Here is a 15,988-nt window from a genome sequence, read left to right on the forward strand (position 1 = left end):
GGGACTCTAAAGAGTCTTCTCTAGCACCACAGTTCAAAAGCATCAATTCTTCTGCACTCAGTTTTCTTTTTAGTCCAACTCTCACATCCTTACATGACCACTGGAAAAACCATGGCTTTGACTATATGGATCTTTGTCAGCAAAGTGATGTCTTTTCTTTTTAAAACACTGTCTAGGTTTGACATAGCTATTCTTCCAAGGAGCAAGTGACTGATTTGATCTCCTTGCTGTCCTAGGAACTCTCAAGAGTCTTCTCCAATACCACAGTTCAAAAGCATCAATTCTTTGGCACTCAGCCTTCTTTATGGTCCAACTATGTGCCTGCTTTTAAAATTTGTTGCCATTTGATTTGAATAAATGCCATGTCAAGTGCCTTGTGTGTTTCTCTATTTCATTTCTTTGGAGAGACATAAGAATTTCAATATATTGTGGAGAAATCTAAGTGCAGAATTCTTTTAGATTTTTAAATTGTCTCATATTCTACAAATGTAATTTTCTTATATTTAAATTTGAGTTCAGTTCGGTTCAGTTCAGTTGCTGTAGGTCTTAGTTATTTTTCTAGTTTTTGAGCCTCAGGATTTCTTTGCTTTAGTTACCCGGGATCTTGTGCCTAGAAACCATGCTTTGATATTTTCAAAAAGCCAAAAATTGGGCTTTGGATTTTAAAGAAACAGTAGATTCAAAAGCATTTCCTTTTTTTTAAAAAAATAGTTCAGTTGTTTTTATTTTTTATTTTTATTATTTTTTATTAATTTAATTAATTTATTTATTTTACTTTACAGTATTGTATTGGTTTTGCCATACTTTGACTTGAATCCACCATGAGTATACATGTGTTCCCCATCCTGAACCCCCCTCCCACCTCCCTCCCCATCCCATCCCTCTGGGTCATCCCAGTGCACCAGCCCCGAGCACCCTGTATCATGCATCAAACATGGACGGGTGATTCATTTCACATATGATATTTTACATATTTCAATGCCATTCTCCCGTATCATCCCACCCTCACCCTCTCCTACAGAGTCCAAAAAACTGTTCAATACATCTATGTCTCTTTTGATGTCTCGCATACAGGGTTATTGCTACCTTCTTTATAAATTCCATATATATGCGTTAGTATACTGTATTGGTGTTTTTCTTTCTGTCTTACTTCACTCTGTATGATAGGCTCCAGTTTCGTCCACCTCTTTAGAACTGATTCAAATGCATTCTTTTAATGGCTGAGTAATACTTCATTGCTGGGCTGGAAGAAGCAGAGGCTGGAATCAAGATTGCCAGGAGAAATAACAATAACCTCAGATATGCAGATGACACCACCCTTATGGCAGAAATTGAAGAGGAACTAAAAAGCCTCTTGATGAAAGTGAAAGAGGAGAGTGAAAAGGTTGGCTTGAAGCTCAACATTCAGAAAACAAAGATCATGGCATCTGGTCCCATCACTTCATGGGAAATAGATGGGGACACAGTGGAAACAGTGTCAGACTTTATTTTTTTGGGCTCCAAAATCACTGCAGATGCTGAATGCAGCCATGAAATTAAAAGACGCTTACTCCTTGGAAGGAAAGTTATGACCAACCTAGATAGCATATTAAAAAGCAGAGACATTACTTTGCCAACCAAGGTCTGTCTAGTCAAGGCTATGGTTTTTCCCGTGGTCATGTATGGATGTGAGAGTTGGACTGTGAAGAAAGCTGATCGCCGAAGAATTGATGCTTTTGAACCGTAGTGTTGGAGAAGACTCTTGAGAGTCCCTTGGACTGCAAGGAGATCCAGCCAGTCCATTCTAAAGGAGATCCAGCCAGTCCATTCTAAAGGAGAATGGATGTTCTCCTTTGAGAACATCCTGGGTGTTCATTGAAAGGACTGATGCTAAAGCTGAAACTGCAATACTTTGGCCACCTCATGTGACAAGTTGACTCACTGGAAAAGACTCTGATGCTGGGAAAGGTTGGGGGCGGGAGGAGAAGGGGACGATAGAGAATGAGATGGCTGGATGGCATTACCGACTCTGTGGACATGAGTTTGGGTGAACTCCGGGAGTTGGTGATGGACAGGGAGGCCTGGTGTGCTGTGATTCATGGGGTCGCGGAGAGTTGGACATGACTGAGCGACTGAACTGAACTGATTACTCCATTGTGTATTTGTACCACTGCTTTCTTATCCATTCATCTGCCGATGGACATCTAGGTTGCTTCCATGTCCTGGCTATTATAAACAGCGCTGCAATCAACATTGGGATACACGTGTCTCTTTCGATTCTGGTTCCCTCAGTGTGTATGCCCAGCAGTGGGATTGCTGGGTCTTGTGGCAGCTCTCTTTCCAGTTTTTTAAGGAATCTCCACACTCTTCTCCATAGTGTCTGTACTAGTTTGAATTCCCACCAACAGTGTAAGAGGGTTCCCTTTTCTCGACACCCTCTCCAGCATTTATTGCTTGTACACTTTTGGATAGCAGCCATTCTGACTGGCGTGAAATGGTACCTCATTGTGGTTTTGATATGCATTTCTCTGATAATGAGTGATGTTGAGCATCTTTTCATGTATTTGTTAGCCATCTGTATGTCTTCTTTGGAGAAATGTCTGTTTAATTATTTGTCCCATTTTTTGATTGGGTCTTTTATTTTTCTGGAATTGAGCTGCAGGAGTTGCTTGTATATTTTTGAGATTAATCCTTTTCAGTTGCTTCATTTGCTCTTATTTTCTCCCATTCTGAAGGCTGTCTTTTCACCTTGCTTATAGTTTCCTTCGTTGTGCAAAAGCTTTTAATTTTAATTAGGTCCCATTTGTTTATTTTTGCTTTTATTTCCAATATTCTGGGAGGTGGGTCATAGACGATCCTGCTGTGTTTTATGTTGGAGAATGTTTTGCCTATATTGCAAAGAGTTATTCATATATTAAGTGAGTTTTCATGTATGAAGAGAGTTTAAAAAAATTTTTTTAATTGAAGTATAGTTGATTTAAAATGTGTTAGTTTCAGGTGTGCAGAAAAAATGAATCAGTTGTACATATATATATATATCCACTCTGTGAGGTGGTTTTAATCTCTGTGTCTATATCGTCTTCACCAAAACCTCAGGGATGGCAGGTCGTTGGAATATAAGTGGAGTCCAAAATAAATATTGGCTCAATAAATGAATGTGTGAATAAAAACTGGGAGACAGTTTAGGTGTGATTTCTTTTTTAAGCAATTTTTATTGAGATATAACATGTAAGTTTAAGATGTACCACGTGATATATATTGTGAACTGATTACCATTATAGGGTTTGTAAGTGTGGTTTCTGGTGCTACCGTATGCTGTCTTGAACACTGTGGTATAGAACACTGAATGTCAAGGATTCTCTGGGCTCTCACATTTTAAGATGAACCTGACTTCTTCTTATTGCACTCTTAGTAGACACTTCCTGGACACTTAATGGAAACTTTGTAGAAACTTAAGTAGAGAATTTTTCTTTTGCTTTGCTAACAAAAGAAGATGCTACTCAAATTCTCTGTAATGTTAATGATTACACTTAAAACAGAGGCTGCTAAAATATTTGTGTGTGTGAGTGTGTGTGTGTAGAATTCTTCTGTCCAGAATTTTAAACTGGTTGGATTACTTTGGTTCTGGAGAAGGTACAAAAAAACATAATTAGGATGAGATTTTATGCCAAATTCTAAGAAACAAAGAAAACATGAATAGATGGATTGCTGGATGTATGTAAAGTACTCATATTCTTATTTATTCATATATTTAACAAATGTTGATGCTTATTACCATAAAGAAATTCGACCTTAAAGAAGGCTGAGTGCCAAATAATTGATGCTTTTGAACTGTGGTGTTGGAGAAGACTCTTGAGATTCCCTCAGACAGCAAGGAGATCAAATCAGTCCTGCATATTCATTGGAAGGACCAATGCTTTAGTTGAGGCTCCAATACTTTGGCCACCTGATGCAAAGACCCAACTCATTGGAAAAGACCCTGATGCTGGGAAAGATAAAAGGTAGGAGAAGAAGGGGACAACAGAGGACTCGATGGTTGGATGGCATCACCGACTCGATAGACATGAGTTTGTGCAAGGTCTGGGAGATAGTGAAGGACAGGAAGCCTGGCATACTGCAGTCCACGGGGTCACAAAGAGCTGGACACGACTTAGTGGCTGAACAACAATGGTAACAACGACAAATTACCATTCTACAAGTCACTACGATGAAAAATACGGACAGTGTTACTGTGCTCATGGAGCTTACATATTAGTTCAGTTCAGTCGCTCAGTTGTGTCCGACTCTTTGCGACCCCATGAATCACAGCACGCCAGGCCTCCCTGCCCATCACCAAATCCCGGTTAGGTGGGAGCTAAAAAATTTGAAATAAACTAATTAAAACAAGCATAGCAATTATAATACGATAAGCCTGGCATGCTGCAGTTCATGCGGTCGCAAAGAGTCGGACAAGACTTAGTGACTGAACAACAAAGGACTAGAAAGAAAATTAAAAGGTGTGAACCTAAGGAATAGTAAGGAAGGCTGGTTTGGGATGGTTTGGGATGTTGAAGAGGCAACATTTATACAGAGACCTAAAGAAGAAGAAGGAACCACCTAGGGACCTGTGAAGGCTGCACTCACAGAGGGAGCCTTGATTTCATGTACTCTGGGACTTCTATCAGTCATTTCACAGAAGCTCTTAAGGTATATGAAATCTTTATAGATAATTCAATTAAAAAGTTAACTGAAAACCTACTTAGATTTCCCTTGAATACCAAGGCAATTAGGTTTAATATAAACACTAAATATTACTACCCATCCCCTCAACCAAGCTGTCCCCACATGGCAAGAAAAACCAAAAACAATGTAATGGGAATGTTTTCATGTCCATTTTTCTCTCAAGAATTCTGGTGTGCAATGTCTAAAATGTTGGAGCTCACTTTTTAAATAGTCTGATAAAAACAAAATAAAGGAAATGTACAGAGGAATACGTCACTAGTTTATGAATCTGGGCAATTCATTCTCATTATGGCCAGTCTCCTACCTCATAGATTATTCTCCTCTGTTAATTCTCTTCCTTTTCTCTTTCCACCTTTCTTTTGGTTATTGCACTGCTCATTAGCATTTCTATTAAGCAATTCTGAGGCTGAGAAAAAAAAATCAATCAAGAAAAAGAGCTTCAGTTTGAGGCTTGATGGGTGATAAGTTGAATCTATTGGCTAAAATCAGATGGTTTTGAGGTTCTCTGTGGGTTTCCTTTATCCATGTTATTTCTGCCCCAATAGCATAGACTAACAGTAGCTGATTATTTGTTGTTCAGTCACTAAGTCGTGTCCGACTCTTTATGACCCCATGAACTGCAGCACGCCAGACTTCCCTGTCTTTATGGTATAACATAGAAAGACACACTGCTAAAGGTTTTGGGAGTACAGACATATTTAAACTAAAACCTCTGGGTGAGAAAGTTATTTAAGTGATTACAATTTGAAGAGTGCTGAGGTGACACTAGTAATATGAACAGAGATCGTCCTTAGAAAGCATGCTGTTGCCTGTAGCCATAGGGAACGTCTATAGTAAGGGATTCTTCACATTCTAGAAGTAGCTGACCCGGCATCATAGACCGGGTTATCTTCTTGGCCTTTCCCTATTCCTGCTAATGCTCTTCAGCCCGGACAAACTGCGTTTCTTTTAGTTGTCGTTCAGTCACTCAGTTCTGTCCGACTCTTTGTGACCCCCATGAACTGCAGCACGCGAGGCTGCCCTGTCCTTCCCTACCTCCTGGAGTTTGCTCAAATTCATGTCCATTGAGTCAGTGCAAGTGAAAAGTGAAAGTGAAGTTGCTCAGTTGTGTCCAACTCTTTGCGACCCCACGGACTGTAGCCTACTAGGCTCTTCTGTCCATGGGATTTTCCAGGCAAGAGTACTGGAGTGGGTTGCCATTTCCTTCTCCAGGGGATCTTCCTGACCCAGGGATCGAACCCAGATCTCCCACATTGCAGACAGACACTTTACCCTCTGAGCCACCAGGGAAGCCGCAAATAGAAACAGTATGTTTGAAATAGTAACGATAAGTGTGAAAAAAGCCCAAACACACATCCTAAACACCTAAGGTGTTTACTCACCTTATATTTGTAAATCTGATCGACGCCTCCGTGGCCTTTCTCTTCAGGCCTGAAGCTATTCTTTTCGAATGTCTATTGGTATGTTGTGTTCCCAGGGGGCTGAAGAGCTGTATCCCCCAGGGATGCTTGAGGACAGGGGAGGCTGAAGACCAGGTTCCATGGGTAGGTCAGAAAAGGACATGCAGAGAGTCTGTGTCCTTGGTGGGGATGTATTTGTGCTGAACTTGCAAAATGCATGAGTTCCGTGTCATCTGTTTTCAGTATTTCCTGAACAATTGATTTATTCCACATTATTAATGAACTTTGCAGCAGTTCCACTTGTCAGAGCCTACTCTGTAGGGGTCAATAATGAGAGGAAACCTGATGTTAGTGAATCCAGCTTAAGTGATTCTGTCATGCTAACGATTCAATATATCAGGACAAATGTCAGCTCCTTCCAATATGTTAATTCCTCTGATCCTATTTGCATAAACTACAGTCAATGAAATACAGGCTCCCCCTCTAAGATAGTTAATGGAAGTTTGTAAAGGATTTTTAATTTATTTTGGGGGGAATCTTTTTCAACCTAAATTCTTGAGTTGAAAAGTGATATGGAAAGCAAGAATCACAGATTGGGAAGAGGATGTATAAATATTACAAAAACAAAAATATAAAGGACTATAACATTCATAGGTATAAATTTCATTGTTTCTTAAGAATCCAATGCATTTGCACTTATTACTTTCAAGAGAAGCAATTACTTTCTAAAGAAACTTGAGAACAAAGCACTGATGTATTCTTTTTATAGTTTGAGTTGAGTTTTCAGTTTCTCTAGTCTCTGGAGGTAAATCACCAGTTCATTAGTTTTCTCAAAGGACATTAAATCTGGGTTTCCTATCTCTCCTCCTAACCCATGATATTTCCATGGGATCACCAATATGTGACGGCAATGTTTATTTTAGAATCAGCATTTCTTTTGCTCTCAAGTCCAAGGTGAATATATATCACCATTTAAAATTAAGATTAAGAAGTCAGAATTTATTTTCTTTTTCTGAGATGAGCTACATAGTTACCTGATTTACCCAACGAAGTCATTTTCTTTTTTTTTTTTTTAACAAACTTTAAAATTTATATTCATTCAGAGTTCTTATGATGTTATCAATTGATTGTCAACTCGGGTTTATTATCAATAGCTTTCTGTATCGATTTGCACTATTGGCAACTGGAATTTTCATTCGGCCTGCAGACATTTCTCTTGTCTACTAAATTTTTTGGTTTTGTTTTGTAATGTGGCTCAAACTTTTACTTCTTCGCCCATGACATTTAATATAGAGTACTTTATTCATGTAACTTTGGTGGAGATGAAAACAAACAAACAAGATAGACCTAGAATTCTCACTGTTGACATTTGCTTAAGTAGTTTCATGCCTCCCTGACAGTCCCTGAGGTAGTTTTCAGTCTCACTTAAGGTGAGATAACAATGATGTTGCTAATGGCACTCGGTGCTGTCAGTCAGTACAGAGCAGCATCAGCAATATGGCCTGGGTTCTCCATCCGTGTTTTAGTGCTTACCTGCCATCAGCCTGGTGACCTGTCCATTTGTCTCTGTTTATAGGTTGCAGGATGAGTTTAAAAACTTATCCAGATCATTCTTCTTACCTAAGTTGCCATGTTCACCTTCTTCCCTCCATTTAATTTAATTTTGTTATCTGTGACCCCATGGACTGTAGCCCACCAAGCTGTTCTGTCCATGGAGTTCTCTGGGCAAAAATACAGGAGTGGGTAGTCATTCCCTTCTCCAAAGGATCTTCCTGACCCAGGGATCCTGCATTGTAGGTGAGTTCTTTACCATCTGAGCCACCAGGAAAGCCCAGATTATTTTAATTCTTTTTTTCAAGTCTTTATTGAATTTGTTACAATATTGTTTATGCTTTATATTTTGCTTTTTGGCCATGAGGTATGTGGGATCTTAGGCATGCAGGATCTTAGCTCCCTGACCAGGGATCAAACCCACACCCCATGCATTGGAAGGCAAAATCTTAACCACTGGACCACCAGGAAAGTAACTGCCCCACACCCATATATAATTTTAAATACACAGAACCTAGTACTTTGAAAATTATTGCAATGAATTGTTCAGACTGTATTTAGCTTGTCTTCTTGCCTTAATATAGAAAATTGGGATTTGTATTTTCACATGTTCCTCACCTATGGTGAGCAGGTACGGGTGTCTTATTGCAACATTTGTAGTACCTGAAGTGGAGGACTGTGGCCCTGAATTGCAGTTTCAGTTAATAAGTGAGCTGTCACCATGCCTTCACTTTCTAAGGACAATTGCTGATTGTGAATAAAGGAGGAGCTTTGATGAAACTTTAGAGAGTTCATTTATCCTCCACGTTCACCTTCAGGAGTCAGCTAGATTTTTAAACTCCAGGTAAAACGAACACTGATTTTCTTTTGATTCACCATGATATTGACCACAGTGCTATATGATATAGTAAATGATGTCTGTGTATCTTGTAGCATTTCCTAAAGGATAATGGATCTCCTTTACTGAATATAGCTAAGAGTAAAAAATAATCCTCAAGTTGGGATTGGTGTTTATCAGTTTGGCCAGGAAATTCAGCTGATTAAAACTGGAATGATACCAAGAATATTAGCATGGCCCCTGCACAAGTATGATATGCAAATTCATGAAGCGTTTCATATTTTTCAATCTCTTTAACAAGTGATGCTGGGAAAACTGGTCAACCACTTATAAAACAATGAAACTAGAACACTTTCTAATACCATACACAAAAATAAACTCAAAATGGATTAAAGATCTAAATGTAAAACCAGAAACTATAAAACTCCTAGAGGAAAACATAGGCAAAACACTCTCTGACATAAATCACAGCAGGATCCTCTATGACCCACCTCCCAGAGTAATGGAAATTAAAGCAAAAATAAACAAATGGGATCTAATTCAACTTAAAAGCTTTTGCACAACGAAGGAAACTATAAGCAAGGTGAAAAGACAGCCTTCAGAATGGGAGAAAATAAGAGCAAATGAAGCAACTGATAAAGAATTAATCTCAAAAATATACAAGCAACTCCTGCAGCTCAATTCCAGAAAAATAAACGACCCAATCAAAAAATGGACCAAGAACTAAACAGACATTTCTCCAAAGAAGACATAAAGATGGCTAACAAACACATGAAAAGATGCTCAACATCACTCATTATCAGAGAAATGCATATCAAAACCACAATGAGGTACCATTTCATGCCAGTCAGAATGGCTGCTATCCAAAAGTCTACAGGCAATAAAGGCTGGAGAGGGTGTGGAGAAAAGGGACCCCTCTTACACTGTTGGTGGGAATGCAAACTAGTACAGCCACTAAAAACTGATAATGGAACTGCCATATGATCCAGCAATCCCACTGCTGGGCATACATACTGAGGAAACCAGACTTGAAAGAGACACATGTACTCCAATGTTCATCACAGCACTGTTTACAATAGCCAAGACATGGAAGCAACCTAGATGTCCATCAGCAGATGAATGGATAAGAAAGCAGTGGTACATATACACAATGGAATATTACTCAGCCATTAAAAAGAATGCATTTGAATCAGTTCTAATGAGGTGGATGAAACTGGAGCCTATTATACAGAGTGAAGTAAGCCAGAAAGAAAAACACCAATACAGTATACTAACGCATATATATGGAATTTAGAAAGATGGTAACCTTAACCCTGTATACGACAACAAAAGAGACACAGATGTAAAGAACAATCTTTCGGACTCTGTGGGAGAGGGTGAGGGTGGGATGATTTGAGAGAATACCATTGAAATATGTATATTATCATATGTAAAATAGATCGTCAGTCCAGGTTCAATGCATGAGACAGGGTGCTCAGGGCTGGTGCACTGGGATGACCCTGAGGAATCGGATGGGGAGGGGGTGGGAGCAGGGTTCAGGATGGGGAACAGATGTACACCCATGGCTGATTCATGTCAATGTAAGGCAAAAATCACCACAATATTGTAAAGTAATTAACCTCCAATTAAAATAAATTAATTAAAAAAAAGTTAAATATTACTCATCTCTGCTACTAAGAAGCCATCTTAGTTTAGCTGAATCGGGCCACTAATGTGTTGTCAATAAATAATCGGGGTGTTTTCTTTTGCTTGTCCTCTACTGTCAGGTTTTCAGGTTCCTCCTCCAAGGTCTTCCAGCCTGTTTGCTTATTTTCTGTCCCCTGTTGTATCCTGGCAGCCAGATTCTCTGAGCGCCGAGTCATCACTTCTTTCCCCTGATAACCAGCCTCAGGCTAATGTTCTACTATGCTAATTGGCTAGAATGTAGGGCCTCCTCTGATCCCTCGACACCAGTCATCATGGATGAGAGGCCTTGTGTAGACCATGTCCTTTCGTGTGCTTTCTTATCACCTGGTATGGTACATGTGAAAGACAACTCAATTAGGAAACAGGAGGGAGTTTTTTGTCCTGTCTCTTAACAGTTATTACTAATGCTTGATCATGAAAAGTTTCGTTTTAAAACAGTTGTTTTATGATGTTGTGTTAGTTTCTGCTGAACAATGAAGCGAATCAGCAGTATGTATACATATATTCCCTCCCTGTGGGACCTACCCCCTGCCCCACCCCTGTGCCATCACAGTCATCTAGGTCATCAGAGAACACAGAGCTGGGCTCCCTATGCTGTACAGCAACGTCCCACTAGTTATCTATTTACACATGGCAGTGCACGTACTTCCATCTCAGTCTCCCAATTCGTCCCAACCCTCCCCTCCCTCCGTGTCCACTCATGCATTCTCTCTGTCTGCATCTCTATTCCTGCCCTGCAAATAGGTTCATCTGTACCAGTTTTCTAGATTCCACATATATGTGTTTTAATATATGATATTTGTTTTTCTCTTTCTGACTTACTTCAGTCTGTGTGACAGTCTTTAGGTTCATCCATGTCACTACAGATGACCCAGTATCATTCCTTTTTATGGCTGAGTAGCATTCCATTGTACCGAATCTTCTTTATCTATTCATCTGTCGGTGGACATTTAGGTTGCCTCCGTGAAAGTTTCTTAATTGCTGTCTCCCTGATCATTGAATTTCGCCATCTTCTAAACCAGCAGGATTGGAGGAGGAGGCACCAGCATAGACGCCATGCAAACTGGGAGGTACTCTTCTCCAGCGAGACTCTGTCTCACTTTCTTATCTTTGCTTTTCTCCTTCCCCTTTCTTCTTCTTTTTCGTACTCTCTCTCTTCCCTTCTTCTCTTCCTTTCCCCTTTCTTCCATCCTTTTTTCCCTTCCCCTCCTCTCTCTGCTAAACTTCTCCCCCTTCTTGTAGCCCTCCTGACTTTCTTACCCTCACCCTACCGCTACACTTCAGTTCTTCAAGGATATGTAGTTTCCCACTCGAATCCTATACAATGAAGTGTGTAGTCGGGGAGCAGAATAAGGGGAAGCCTAGAACAAGCAGGATGGTAACAATTAGGAAAAGTTGGTATGAGGTTGGGGACAGGGATGGAGAAAAAAGAGATTGTGTAAAATATTCTCATTATCTTTGAAAAGGAAAACATATATTCTTCAGAAAGGAGAAATGTTCCTGGTAATTAGGTCTGAAGCAAATTCTTACCTGAACATTATGGGAGATGCAGAAATTTTGTTCTCAATAAGATCCTTAAAATTAAAGCAGTGGTTTGTTTTAAGATGTTATAGTATGCCTTAAGTTAAGCTGAGAGCATGAAGTAAGAATATGTTCAGGGCCATATCATGACTTCCGGTGTCTTACCTTCATGATGTAAATATTTTATCCAGGGATAAGGCCTAGAAAAGTGAAAGAAAGTGAAAGTCACTGAGTCATGTCCTATTCTTTGTGACCCCATGGACTGTAGCCCACTAGGCTCCTCTGTCCATGGGATTCTCCAGACAAGAATACTGGAGTGGGTAACCATCTTCTCCAGAGGACCTTCCAGACCAAGAGTTCAGTTTAATCTTGGAGAATAATATGAGCTTTTTCATTCAATTGTTTAAATAATTGAATTGAATAAAATAATCTTGAATAATAAAGGCAGCTATCAAGTGGTATTCCATACATATAATTTTTATTTCATTAAAATATAGAGATATTTGCAGAGAAACCTTTAAGCTAGAGAAAACTTTGGCTGAGAATCAAAAGTACAATGTCCTGGGGAATGTGGTGCTAGAATCAAAGATGTCTCTGTGAATAACAGATCCCTGGGTCAGGAAGATCCCTTGGATGAGGGCATGGCAACCTATTCCAGTATTTGTGCCTGGGAAATCCCATGGAGAGAGGAGCCTGGTGGGCTGCAGTCCATAGGGTCGCGAAGAGTCAGACACGACTGGGTGACTGAGCACACACAAAGAGAAAATTCTGCTCAAGTTGCCCAAGTGAACAAGAATGCAAGGGATGGGTAGGGTTCCTTTTGTTCTGGGTTTTTTTTCTATGTGATTCTCTTGGCTCTGACCTCTGCCACTGGTTGGCTTCATCCTCAGGCAGTATCACAGCATCGGTTCCAGAAGTCTCATCCAAAACCAACAATGACCAGAAGAACCATGAGCGCATACCTTTCTCACTTTGTCACTCTTTCTGAGTGAGAAATGTTTCCCCGTCACTGCCATGCAATGTCACTCTTGGTGACAATGGCCAGAATGAACTCTTCGGTACATTATTAAACCAGTTACCTGCAAGGGGAAAAATACTAGCTTAATTGGTTTAGATTAATCTCATGGAGTGGGAGGGGTGTTGGGGAGTTAACCATCAGGACCATCCCAGTGTTTCTGAAATCACACATTGCGTCAATTGTTTGTAGATAATGGTTGGGTGCCCCTAGCCCATGCCCTTTTGGTCCCACCCTGATGGACATCTAGAGGTATTCATTCTGTCATAAATTCAATAATTTGTGTACAGATAGTTGTAAACTTCAGTTGTCTTTTGAGATTTGTTATTCCTTCCTATATGATATTTAAACAGAAAATTAGGTCAGTATCATCTCTTTTTTACTACAATACCCTTATCTTTGGGCTTCCCACATGGCGCTAGTGGTAAAGAACCTGCCTTGTGGGAGACAGAAGAAACGCAGATTCCATCCCTGGGTCGGGAATATCCCCTAGAGGAGGGCATGGCAACCCACTCTGGTATGCTTGCCTGGAGAATCCCATGGACAGAAGAGTCTGGCGGGCTTACAGTCCACAGGGTCGCACAGAGTTGGACACAACTGAAGCGACTTAGCACAAAGGCACACAGGCACCCTTATCTTTAGCTGCAATCTCTTGTGGGTATTGGCCGTACTTATTCAATTACCCTGGATATTTACACAGAAACTTCCTGGTGGATATAGTAGCTTGGTATTATCTCCATTCCAACTGCGTTCTCTTGGGCCTTCCTAAAATGCAGTCTGGAAAACTAAAAAATAATTATTAGAAACAAAGCACTGCATTTGCCAGATTATCTTGTATTTGGACCCCTGGGTTAAAAATAACTTCTGCCTGCTAGATGTGTTCTTGTGAGATTGGGAAGACAGAAATGAGCCCACGGTCCAGCTGCTTTGGCAGTGAGATGCCATCCACCAGGGCTACAGACACATGTTGGACTTTTCTGCAACACTGGATCAGGGTTGTCACTTGCTTTGTGGCGATGGAGAGCAGTTGTAATGACTGCACCAGCTTCATGATTCTGGATCTGGTGGATTCTTGACATTAGAATTACCAGGAAGTTTCCTGAGTTCCTGTCATCTTTTTAGTGGCCCAGGTAGCAACTTCCCTGGCAGACCAGCTCAGTAGTATTTCTTTAGTAGCTGTTACTGGAGGCCCAGCCTGGAATCCTCTTCTCTAGCGTTTCCAGTTATTTTGAAGCATTTAACTCCCTGTTTTAAAATTTTCTTCTTGCATTAACTTGAGTGGTTTTTGGCTGAAACCTGACATTCTGTTCTCACGTCAAACTCAATTTTTCCTAATTAGCTCTTATTTCTGACATTCTTAAGTATTGTCACTCACAGTTATCTTTTTTCTCCTTCTTTTTTTGTTCACAGCCAATCAAATCCCTCAAAGTACCTCTTTTTGTTTGTACCGTTCTTTCTAGTCTTCATGTTAGCATTAAAATCAGACATTACTACTTCTTAAGCCTGGAACGTTTAAATAGTCACTTGGCTATTCTTCTCAACTCCATTTTGCTCCACTTTTTAACCAATCAATGCCCCTATATGTCAAAAGTTATCTTTGTAAAATACTGTTTGTATTGTATCATTGCCATTCAGTGCAACGAATCTTAAGAGATTTTTTAAACTTGCATTCAATGTTCACAAAAATTTAATCTCAACTAACCTTTTCAAATGTATGTTTTTCTTGGGGTGGGTAAGTATAGAGACTCTGCCGTATCAGAAGTACTGTGTCATATGCTTCTCTGGCAATTTCATTAGAACTTCCCTTCAAGGTAAATACTATCATCCTTATTTTCCTGGTGAATGAGTTGCAACTTAGGTACATTGAATAGCTTTTCTAATGTAAAACAACAAGCAAATGTTAGACCCGGAATACAAACTTACACTGAGTGGTTCCAACACTCAGCATATCATGTCTATGTATAAATTCTTCCCCAAAGTCACAGTAGTCTATTGAATGCCTGTGGAACAAGCACATCCCCACTCTTGAACCTATGGTCTTACATTTCTTCTTCCTCTTCACAAATTCCCTTTCCTGTTCATCTTACTAAATTTCAGATCTCAGTCTAGATCTTCTCCTATATATAAAGGCTACTCTGAACTTTTCAGATAATTTCTGCAATTCAAATTCTTTATTATATGGCAGTAGGTCTTAGGAAATCTCATATTGGAATGTGGTATTCTTTGCTTTGACTTTTCATACATAAGTCTTGGCTCTTATAGTAGCCATTATGCTCTTGAGATAAGAATGATGTGCGACATCTGTACAACTCCTCTATCCACTTAGGTACAGCAGGAATTGCGCTGAACTTGGGAGAGCTTGTCCTCAGTCCACTGCTTATTATCCTTGAGACTTTAGACAAGGAAATTAACTTTAAGGAGGGGATCTTTTTTCCTACTTTCAGTTCAGTTCAGTCGCTCAGTCGTGTCCGACTCTTTGCGACCCCATGAATCACAGCACGCCAGGCCTCCCTGTCCATCACCAACTCCCAGAGTTCACCCAAACTCATGTCCATCGAGTCAGTGATGCCATCCAGCCATCTCATTCTCTGTCGTCCCCTTCTTCTCCCACCCCCAATTCTTCCCAGCATCAGAGTCTTTTCCAGTGAGTCAACTCTTCTCATGAGGTGGCCAAAGTATTGGAGTTTCAGCTTTAGCATCAGTCCTTCCAATGAACACCCAGGATTGATCTCCTTTAGAATGGACTGGTTGGATCTCCTTACAGTCCAAGGGACTCTCAAGAGTCTTCTCCAGCACCACGGTTCAAAAGCATCAATTCTTCGGCGATAGCTTTCTTCACAGTCCAACTCTCACATCCATACATGACCACTGGAAAAACGATAGCCTTAACTAGACGGACCTTTGTTGGCAAAGTAATGTCTCTGCATTTTAATATACTATTTTCCTACTTTAAAATGAGCTAAAAAAGAGTTTCCTTCTCTTTCTCACAAGACATTGATTCTCAGCCTTCAAGGTTCTAATGAAAGCTACAGGTCGTTCTCTGGTAAACAAATGTACTTGTGTACAAATACACAAATTATTTGTTCAATTGAAGGAATTCTTGTGCTTCTTGAAGCCATTTATAGAGCTGGGTCAATAATCCCTCTCATAGTGTTACTGTGAGGATCAGATAAAATTTTGCATGTGAAAACTATACAAACATAGATTAGATGAAGTAAGATGCCATCAGCAAAGTATTAAATGAATAAACAAATGAAACTTAGGCTTGATAGGGAT

The 15,988-nt window shown here is 39.9% G+C and overlaps 1 non-coding gene across 1 annotated transcript; it reads left to right on the plus strand.

Annotated features, from left to right (window-relative positions):
- Window positions 1–8,668: 8,668 nt before the first annotated feature.
- Window positions 8,669–8,775, plus strand: LOC129562264 (U6 spliceosomal RNA). The gene has a single exon (XR_008687178.2). It is a non-coding gene; the product is annotated as a U6 spliceosomal RNA (small nuclear RNA).
- Window positions 8,776–15,988: the final 7,213 nt, after the last annotated feature.

Source organism: Moschus berezovskii, chromosome 5 (genome assembly GCF_049115385.1).
Source record: "Moschus berezovskii isolate FMDL1 chromosome 5, NW_MosBer_1.0, whole genome shotgun sequence".
Lineage (NCBI taxonomy): Eukaryota > Metazoa > Chordata > Mammalia > Artiodactyla > Moschidae > Moschus > Moschus berezovskii.